Source organism: Lepisosteus oculatus, unplaced genomic scaffold (assembly GCF_040954835.1).
Source record: "Lepisosteus oculatus isolate fLepOcu1 unplaced genomic scaffold, fLepOcu1.hap2 HAP2_SCAFFOLD_61, whole genome shotgun sequence".
Classification (NCBI taxonomy): domain Eukaryota; kingdom Metazoa; phylum Chordata; class Actinopteri; order Semionotiformes; family Lepisosteidae; genus Lepisosteus; species Lepisosteus oculatus.
In genome coordinates, this window is record NW_027168160.1 from 801,327 (window position 1) to 811,680 (window position 10,354).

The 10,354-nt window shown below is 48.7% G+C and overlaps 1 long non-coding RNA gene across 2 annotated transcripts; it reads right to left on the reverse strand.

Annotated features, from left to right (window-relative positions):
- Positions 1-1,078: 1,078 nt before the first annotated feature.
- On the reverse strand, positions 1,079-4,052 carry LOC138231805 (uncharacterized). 2 transcript variants are annotated; one of them, XR_011186805.1, is made up of 7 exons: positions 3,966-4,052; positions 3,615-3,662; positions 3,257-3,318; positions 2,099-2,198; positions 1,899-1,960; positions 1,441-1,531; positions 1,082-1,211 (listed from the first exon to the last, which is right to left on the reverse strand). It is a non-coding gene; the product is annotated as an uncharacterized lncRNA (long non-coding RNA). The 2 variants fall into 2 exon arrangements; XR_011186806.1 differs by lacking the exon at positions 2,099-2,198 and having other exon boundaries at positions 1,079-1,211.
- Positions 4,053-10,354: the final 6,302 nt, after the last annotated feature.

Here is a 10,354-nt window from a genome sequence, read left to right on the forward strand (position 1 = left end):
ACATGGCTTTAAAATGTATACAATTCTAATATTTCCTTTTTTCCCATTGAAAGTATAACATATGTGGTGTGAGAAAGAGGTCCTCATTTAATTGCATGAAACTCTGGCACTGGCGCAACAAACTGAACAAAGTTCAAGGGGGTATACGCTTTCTGTAGACACTTTATTTCCTCTTTTTCCATACTTTAAGAAATGATTTGGGAAACCTGTGGGACACTGGAGGTCATTATACATGAGCCTCTTTATGCACCTTTTGAGCCATTGAAACCTAGTTGCCTTGTTACAAGGTCTAATATTACAGTAGGTGTGGTTTCTGTCTCCTAATTTCTGAGAATGATCAAATTGGGGAATAAGTTGTAGGGAATACCACTCTTGCACTTCTAAGAAAAGACTATCTCAAATGAAACTCGCTATAGAAAGACATCTTGTTGAAAAATTGCTAAAGAAAAAACATTCATCATGTCCTTCACCAATGTTTTCTTTGTGACTTTCTCTGTCGTTCCCTTTCACACTCAACTGAACTATGTGTTATGTCTTGTAAATGTAATCAAACATTTCACTTAGGTTTGTGGGTTAACACAAACCCATATTGTATGAAACATTCACTTTTTCATTCACGTTTTTTCTAACAATTGCATCCGTGCTAGGACTACAGTAAACAACACTTTTTATTAAAGTAAATGAAATTGTTCATTAAACAAGACACATTGTTTTAAATGTATGCAATACGAGGACACTAAAAACAACACTGAAACTTTTCATTGAAATACTGGACGAGATTGTGCATATTCAATGGATTTCTCCTGGTGCTTTTTTACATCAGTCTTTTCATATTCTTGTTCTCTACTCAGGTGTCTCCTGTTCGTTTGGTGATGTCTGCTGTACACACATGGTATCATACTTTTGAGCAAAGTGTGATACCACCGTTTGTTCTTCTCCTAAAATAAAGATGAACATTGACAAAAGTCAGAAGCACTCTTTTCTTTGACAGACGAACAAAACAATGCAAGAATAACCATACTCTCTGTTCCTTACTCATTTCTACCTACCTGTTTGACCACTTTGTCTGCTTCAGTCAGGACAGGGTCCTGGGGCTGACTCTGAGCAATCTGAGAAGAGCTCTCTGTGATCTTCTCCCCTACATTGGCTACATTGTGCTGTGTTTGAAATCCAGGGATCGCCTCTGGTAAGTTCCTCGGTCCTTTTTGGGACTTGAAAGGGTAGAATCATTTTGTGACTACATTTCATTGTCATGCACTGATATGTTCTGGTTTGTGTTTGATTACTGGAGGCGTTCAAGTATTTTCTTTTTGTTTTAGATTGGCAGTGTTTGAGATGGTAGGAACTTGTCATATTCTCAACTTATTTTCTCTATGAGACTCTGAATGCTCTGTAAACATACTATTTTAGCAATTCTTAGACATCTGAAAGCAGTGTTACCTGTATCATTTTTTGTCTTGGTATTGCAGCTCCAACATCAGCACTTAAATAATGGTTTGTGATGTTACTTGTCCTTGGAGTTAGTATACTCCTGAGAAGTCAAGAGAAATCTTAAGTAAGCATTAATTATGTTTCACTTTTGAAAGCAAAGTACGTGTCAAGTACTTTGAAGGCATTTGTTGATACTTTTAAGCACTTTCGTTGATTATTATTATCCTTCAATTAGTTATTACAAGTCCAACATTCCCTACATTATCTCACCCCATATTCAGTGTAGCTCCACTCTACGAAGATGAATTTGCTAATTAATCAGTCAGGGACACAGCTTATACTTCAGTAGTCTTAGATCATTTAATGATGATTATTGTACTTTATAACTAGCAAAATCCCCATATCCTGTTCATTGCCCCATTTCCGGTCATGTGGATTGACTTATGCCTGAAGTGGTTAATTCTCACCTTGACATCTCATAGAACAACTGAATCTCTACCAAGGGTGAATGTGTCCTTCCTCTTAATGTCTAAAAGAAAAGGTTAAAATTCATTGAAGCAAAATGCAAACACCCAAAATGTTGGGGAGGTCGTTTCCACAGTTATTTCATATGACAGTGCTTGGAGTGAAACTACATGACCATGGTGAAGAAGTAAAAACACTTTACCTTGTTCCTCCTGACTGATGTCCTTATGCGTGTTTTGCACAGTTGAGCGTTTTGTGTCTTGTCGTCTGTGTAGGCAACAGCCCTCTTCCCTGGGATAGAACTAGATTATATTTAGACACGTTAATTTGACTTCTCCATTGCTCACATTGATGTGGATATGATTATAATGCTCTGTTTTGTGGGCTTCCCAAGAAAACAATAAATCCCTTACTACTTGTTCGAAATGCAGTAGCACAGATCCTAACAAATACAAGAAAGAGAATATCATTCCTGTTTTGAAAAAAACTTCACTGGTCACCTGTATTATCTAGGATAAATTTGAAAGTTCTTTTACTTGTTTTTAAAGCTTTAAGCGACCTAGCACGTCTGTACCTTACTGAATGTCTGTCTTCATATGTTCCTATACGTGACCTTAGATCTGCACATACTGGCCTACTGCAAATACCACATGTGAAATGCAGAAAGAGTGGAGAGGCTGCTTTTTGTTTTTATGCTTCTAAATTATGAAACTCACTTCCACTTTTTATTAGGCAGTCAAGCTCGGTACATTGTTTTAAAAAACATTTGAAAATGTTGCTTTTAGTTAAAGTGGTTCTTTGTTCTTTCTATTTCTGTTTCTTTTTTTAGTTCTCTTTAATTGTTCTTATTTTATTACGACTTTCCTAATTTTTATTTATTTAATTGACATGTATGTTGCTTTACTGTATTGCTGTATTTTCCTTGACAACTGAAAGTATATCTCTCAATTTTAATATTTTATTTTTATGCTTGGTTTTTAAAGCACCAAAGCACTATTTGTATGAAAGGTGCTCTATAAATAAAGTTTATTATTATTATTTTTAATCTTATTATTATACTTTGTTACATTTTTGGTTAGGACAAAGATTCTAGTAGAGGTGGCCTCTTTTACCCCGTTCCAAAAAATTGGAAAACTACCTTCAGAATACACTGACAATGACCATCTACTGTCTCCTCTAACTGTGTATTGTCATCATGCATATCTTGTGTATTATTTATTGTAGTTGGTTTTGTCATTCTGTAAAGAAGCCTCCTTTCAAGGCACTATATAAAATAATGTTTGTTATTATTATTTACATTTTTCATCGTAAAATCTGGCGAAGAGTCTTAAGAGAATATCAAAGAACACGTTACTCTTACCTTTCCATTCCAAGAAATGCCCTCAGCTCGGATTGCAGAGATTGACCTCTCTGTCTCAAATTCTGAGAAACATAGACTCGATTGAAAAATGACCATTTCCTAAGATTCACATAACATCACCAGTCAACATTTGCCACTTGACATCAATAGAAACCATAGAGTACATGACATTTCCAATCAGTTTTCTTTCAAGGTACAATACCAATCGCCTTGCCAGAAGAGTTATACTGCGGTAGATAAATATTACAAATGTCAGATACACGCAGAGTTGTTTGGATTACTATGAAAAGATTGGCAAATATATTTATGTTCATTATATTTCTTGGAGTGACAGAGCTAAAGAGAAAAAAAGACTTACCTTTATCTCTGCAGACAGGATCGCAAGGGATTCCCTTATACTGGGTTCCTTTATAACAAATAATACATTATTCAAAAAACATGATATTTCTCTGTCCATTGGCAGCATGATTGTTTATCATTACAGTTTTAGTTAGCTTTAATTTTGTAAACCCCAAGTAAACATAGTTTGTGCCTTTCTCTGAACTTTTTGGCATTTCAATTCAGTTGTTTGTAAGCTTATTTTACAGTTGCTAGGTTGATGAAGTTCCTGAACTGTGCAGTATTTCTTTTGGGTTTGGTGCGAATCATATTCTAGCGGTTGGGGGAAAAAAGCACAGGTGCCATCCCACCATTAAAACCTGAAACTTACCTTAGCCGATTCTTCAACTAAACCAGACATGTTAACTAAGTGTTACAGTATGTTTCAAAGTGTGTATTTTAGCAAACACAACTGAAGTTCTGTTGTCTCCTTGGAGACACCTGGAACTGGTGTGATGCTGGTTCTATGACATCATTCGTTCTAAATGTAAATGCAGGTATTGGCACAACATAGTAAATTGATGTAAAGTTATGGATCCATTTATGATTTTCACTCAGTTTGAAGGAGTTCCTGTCGTGTGGTTAAAGTTTGCGTTACGGAGGGTTAACTGGGTTCTGGCTACTAGTTAGGCTTGGTCATTCAGTCATCTGGTTCATGAAATAGGAAGCTAAGAGATCTGTGTTTTAGTTTTACTGTTTGTTTTTGTTCCATAGAATAAGAAATGTTTCATTAATATTAGTAATAGAGTAGCTGTTTCTCTAAACAGTGTGTGTCAGTTTGCACTGCAGGTGTGCCAGGTAGAGACCATTTAAGAACCAAAAAATATGCTGTCATTTACTGCCATGGCTAATTTCTGTTAACCTTGTCTCGCACTCACTTTGATGAGCAAAATGTTCATGTCACGATTATAGTCCCCCCTCCTTTAGGGTGCTCCAGCCCTTTCACTAAAGACTTCATTCTGTGCACCTGATCCCTTTTACTTAGCCCACCTTAAAAGTCAGGCGCTGATGCTCATCCGGGTTCTGCATCTGGTTTCCGCATCGTGCGAGTCCGGGACCTGGAAGCGCCTGGTCCCGTTAAGGTTTTAACCTCTGTTCCCATTCCTGTTCCCCGTCCGCCGGTTCCGACCCGGCCTTCGTGGTTTTTAATCCTTCTTCTGATGGATCTCATGGTTTTGGACTTATTCGTGTGTTTTGGATACTCTAAGGACTACTCTCGGATTGTTCGCCTCGGCCACACCTCCCCGTGCACCAGCGCACCTTGGACACGCCCCCCTGTCTTCAGCCCCGTTTTCCTGCATGACGTTTCCCTAGTGTTTCCCCCACTCCGTGGGACTGTGTCGTCCGCATAGGGTCCGGAAAGAACTGTTCGTTACAGTTCATATATAAAGCATACATTTCTGATTGGTCAGAAGAAGCTTCTTAACATGTAAGGTATAAAGAAAGTCAGAAAGTTAGGCATTTAGGTCAGCCTTAGGCAGTTAACCAAGACCATAATCTGATAAGAAGCTATTCCCTTTCATGTTGCTAAATCACATGTAGGATACATGAGTTACGCCTCCACTTAAGAGACCTTAAAGAGACCTTGGCCAGCCAGGAGTGTGGAAAACCGTAAAACAGTTATTGAGGACTTAATTGTTAACTCTTAACAGGCAAAGGTTCCTTCAGTCCTATGAGAAATATTTTGGAATTGAACTAAAGTGTGTTTCCGATACAGGAGCATATGTCTGTCAGGGCCTATTGGAGAGGCCCTGCATGAGAACCCCTGGATGCAGTTCCACATCCCCCTGAAAGTTAATAGAGCCACAAGCACGGAGCTAAGGACACTGCTCCAGGACATGCTGGCTGACGATCCTGACTGCATCTCCCTATGTGATATATCTGTATTTGGGTATATACAGATCACGTAATTCAGGGAGCACTGTTACGTCAGCTCACCAACCATTATTACGACGCTCATATGTCATAGAGCTCCTTAGGATGTTTGTATAATCTTTATCCAAATTTTCATATGGCCGCAGTTACGGCGTTTATTTTACAGTTAATGTAACAGGGTGTCATTATATTTTTCTGTCTTTATGGTGGCAGACCACTTAAATAAATCTGAGTAGGCGGTTTCTACAAGTGGGTCAGATAAAATATTAAATATACAGTAAAAGCTCACACCTATTCATACCCTTTATGTACTGTATATTGTAGCGTTTTGCAGGTTCTTTTTCAGAACTAAAGAACAGTGGAGACGCGATTAACCAAGCACTGGCTTTATTTTACAACCACACCAAAACCAAACACAGGATCTACACACACATGAGGAGACTGACGAACACGTACACACATTTAGGGTGGTAATTACCTAACAACACACTCTACTTTTACAGGACTACACAGGGCACTAGAATTACTAGGACATTATTTACACAGGTAGGGTCAGCCGCTGGTCATCGTGCTGACCCTCAGACTCTTCCCGGCTACCACTCCCAGCATGCCCAGCGGTACTACGAGCGCCTAGGGGCGCTTCCTCCTCACCACCAGGCGAGGGCATTACACTGCCCCCTCCTGAAGCGTCTGGCGTTTCGCCGACGTCGAACACCCCCCTCAGGCTGTACTCGTATTCGGCCAACTGCTGCGGAACCCTGCGTGAGCGGCCGCTGCGCCGCGGTGACGGCTGGCGATCCACGGACGCCCCACTATCGGCCGGCTCCGGCCCCGGCTGCTCCTCTGGAGCCTCCCCACACGGCTCCTCCTCCCGGGCCCGGTAGGGGGCCAGGCGGTCTCGGTGCAGGACCACCACTCTCCCCCGTGTTCGCAACCGGACACGGTAGCAGACCTCGCCCACCACCCCGAGTACCTCAGCGGGCCCCTCCCACGACGGCGCCAGCTTAGGACTGAGGCCTTTGCGGCGCTGCGGGTTGTACACCCAAACCGAGTCCCCGGGCTGGAAGGCAGGCCCCCTGCAGCGCAGGTCGTAGTACCGCTTCTGCCGGACCCCCGCCTGTGTCAGGTGGGTCCGTGCAAAGCTGTGCACCCGCTGCATCCGCTGCCGCAGGTCCCACTCGTAGTCCGGTCCAGCCGGCGGTGCCGACCCGTCTCCGGGCGGCGGGCCGAAGACCAGGTCCACCGGTGTTCGCATTTCCCGGCCCAGCATGAGCGAGGCCGGGGTGCACCCGGTGGATTCCTGGACCGCGGTCCGATACGCCCAGAGCGCAAGGGGGAGGTGGCGGTCCCAGTCCCGTTGGTGCCGGGACACCAGGGTGGCCAGCTGGGTGGCGAGCGTCCGATTAAACCGCTCTACCAACCCGTCGCTCTGGGGATGCAGCGGGGTGGTCCGGGTCTTAGTAATCCCCAGGCGCTGGCACACTCTGGCGAAGACATGGGACTCGAAGTTACGCCCCTGGTCACTGTGTAACTCCTCCGGCACCCCCAGCCTGGCAAACATCCCCTCCAGCAGTGCATCGGCCATCGTGGGGGCACTCTGGTCCGGGAGGGCGTAGGCCTCCGGCCACTTCGTAAAGTAATCCATAGCCACCAAGACGTAGCGGTTCCCGGCCTCGGTGCGCGGAAACGGGCCCAAAACGTCCACTCCCACCCGCTCCATAGGAGCCCCCACCTGGTGTTGTTGGAGGGGGGCCCGAGAGCGCTCGGGGGGACCCTTCTGCGCCACGCACACCGCACACGTTCGGCAGTACCGCTCCACGTCCCGGTGGCAAAGACCCCAATAAAAATGGCCTCGGAGACGCTGCAGGGTTTTTTTACCGCCGAAGTGCCCCACACCCGGTTGGCCGTGCACCGCTCGGAGCACCGCCCCGCGGAGCGACCGAGGCACCACCAGCTGCCACCGTACCTCGCCACTGGAGGGTACCCGCCACCCCCGGCGCAGCACCCCGTCCTTTACCTCCAAGGCCTCCCACAGGGCGCAGAGGGCCTTGACGGACTTCGGGTGCGGGGCGAGCTCCTCTCGTGTAGGCCGCACTCCTGCTGCCCTCCAGCGGAGCACCGGGCCCACGTCAGGATCAGCTGCCTGACGCTGCGCCAGGTCTGGCAGGCCCACCCCCAGCGGCCCCTCCCGGGCCGTGGCCGCGGCGCTCACCCCCGCCACGGTGCGGACAGCCTCCTCACGCTGCTCCCGCCGGGCGCAGTGATGGCAGTCCGCGGCCTCGCAGGGGCGCCGCGAGAGAGCGTCGGCATTGAGATGGCGAGACCCCGCACGGTGCACGACAGTGAAGTCGTACTCCTGCAGGATCTCTATCCATCGCGCCATCTGTCCCTCTGGCTCCTTAAAGTGGAGCAGCCAGGTGAGGGACACATGGTCGGTCCTCAACCGGAACCGGGTCCCGAACAGGTACGGCCTGAAATGGTGGACCGCCGCCATCACCGCCAGCAGCTCGCGACGGGTCACGCAGTAGTTCCGCTCAGGCCTAGTCAGAGCCCGACTATAGTAGGCCACTACGCGCTCCCCATCCGGCCCCTCCTGCGCCAACACCGCCCCCACCCCCGAGTCACTCGCGTCGGTGTCGAGAATATACGGCAACCGCGGGTCGGGGTAGGCCAGCACGGGGGCCCCCACCAGAGCTTCGCGCAACCGGCCAAAGGCAGTCTCACAGCCCGAGTCCCAGTCAAAACGGCGGCCCTTGTCGGTGAGGCGGTGCAGCGGGGCGGCGATGCTGGCAAAGTCCCGGACGAACCTCCGATAGTACGAGGCCAACCCCAGAAAGCTGCGGAGCTCCGCGACGGTGCGTGGAGTCGGCCAGCCCCTCACTGCGGCGACCTTACCTGGGTCCGTAGCCACCCCTCACGGTCCAACAACATGTCCCAGGAAGGTCACCTCCCGCCGCAGGAGCTCGCACTTGCGGGGGTTGAGCCTCAGGCCAGCACGGCGGATGCAGGCCAGCACCGCCTGGAGGTTCGTCAAGGCCTGGTCGAAACTCCGTGCATGAACCAGCAGATCGTCCAGATATAACACGCACTGGTTCCGCGGGACCGATGCCAGCACCCTCTCCATCAGCCTCTCGAACGTCGCCGGGGCATTGCACAGGCCAAAAGGCATGACAGTAAACTGCCAGAGGCCCTGGCCGATGGAAAAGGCCGTCTTCGGGCGAGCATCGGGAGCAAGCGGTACCTGCCAGTAGCCGCAGCGGAGGTCCAGGGAGCTGAACCAGGTCGACCCGGTGATGTAGTCCAGGGCGTCATCTATCCTCGGCAGGGGGTAGGAATCTTTCCGGGTGACCTCATTCAGCTTGCGGTAGTTGACGCAGAACCTCCACGAGCCGTCTTTTTTTTTAACCAGAACGGCTGGCGCCGACCACGAGCTCGCGGAGGGCTCAATCACCCCCGCTGCGGCCATCTCCCGGATCTTTTCCTCGGCGGCGGTCCGCTTGGCGTGGACCATGCGTCCTGGTGGGATGCGGATGGGCCGAGCGTCGCCGGTGTTGATCTCGTGTTGGACCAGGGCAGTGCGGGTGCAGTCCTCATCCCTCGCCGCAAAGAGGTCTTCGTTCTGGGCGAGTAGCTCCTGGAGCCGCTGCCGCTGGTCCTGATCGAGGCCCTCGCAGCTCCGCTGGAAGAGGTCCTCAACGGCACGCTTCGCTTCCACGCAACGCTCGGCCCCCGCCGCCGCCTTGTCTGGCCCCCCGGCCGACTCAGGGGCAGGATCCGGCACGCTCGCTCCCCGGCTCGCAGGCCTGGTCTGCCCCGGCGACTGACGCTGCCGCCGCCGCCGCTGCCTCTTGTTCCCCCGGCTCCGGCAAGCCCGCGTCCCTCGGCCTTCGCCGGACCTGCCCTCCATCTCTCGGTAAAGAGATGGTAAAGAGAGATCTCTCTTTAGCTCACGGGGCTAGGTCACTGCAGAGAGACGCGGAAGTCCCGGGTTCGAGCCTCCAGTCGGGATGGGGCCGACCAGATGCGGCAAGGGCGCCCGCCTGAGCCCCCGTTGCGTTACATTGGTGTCAGAAGTGGGGCGGGATAGCCCTTCGCCGGGGACGGCGATTTAAGCGGGGGAGAGTGTAACGCTTACGGCCGACAAGCACTGTGTGTAACAGCCGGCGTACCAGAGCGGGTGACGTCACAGCCCTTCCCTGTGATAGCAGGACCACAGCTACTGGGCTGTGGAGAGATCTCTCTTTAGCTCACGGGGCTGGGTCGCTGCAGAGAGACGCGGAAGTCCCGGGTTCGAGCCCCTGAGGGTGCAGGGGCCGACCAAATGGGGCAAGGGCGCCCGCCTGAGCCCCCGTTGCGTTACAATATCTACAATTACGTATACTACGTATACAGTTATCGTATACTATAATACGATAACTACCATTACAAAATGTCTCCCTTTTGATTTGAAGTGGTTCTTTTAAATAAGTAAATTGCAATCACTTAGCCTACATCTGAGCTCCTAATTCATCGCGACGACGGACTGAGACTCCAGTCGGATTTGTGAGAAGGGGTGTGCCTGTTTTAAAACCGATTCATACGTCTTAAACACATGGACATAGATAGCAGTCTGTGTTATATAATTTATCTTTTTATTTTATTTAAATTTAAGTATCACATACACATTTTCAAAGTAACTGTACCCCTTTTAATTATGATCCCCATCGCTCACAGCTCCGAAGGTGAGACGAGGGCTACTTCAGATGGGATTTCCAATATTTCTCTCTTAGCTTGTATACCGGTGGAAAGGAGAGGGGTCTTAAAACGTGTTGATAGTAAGATTGGGATGTATTTGCAGTCTAGATA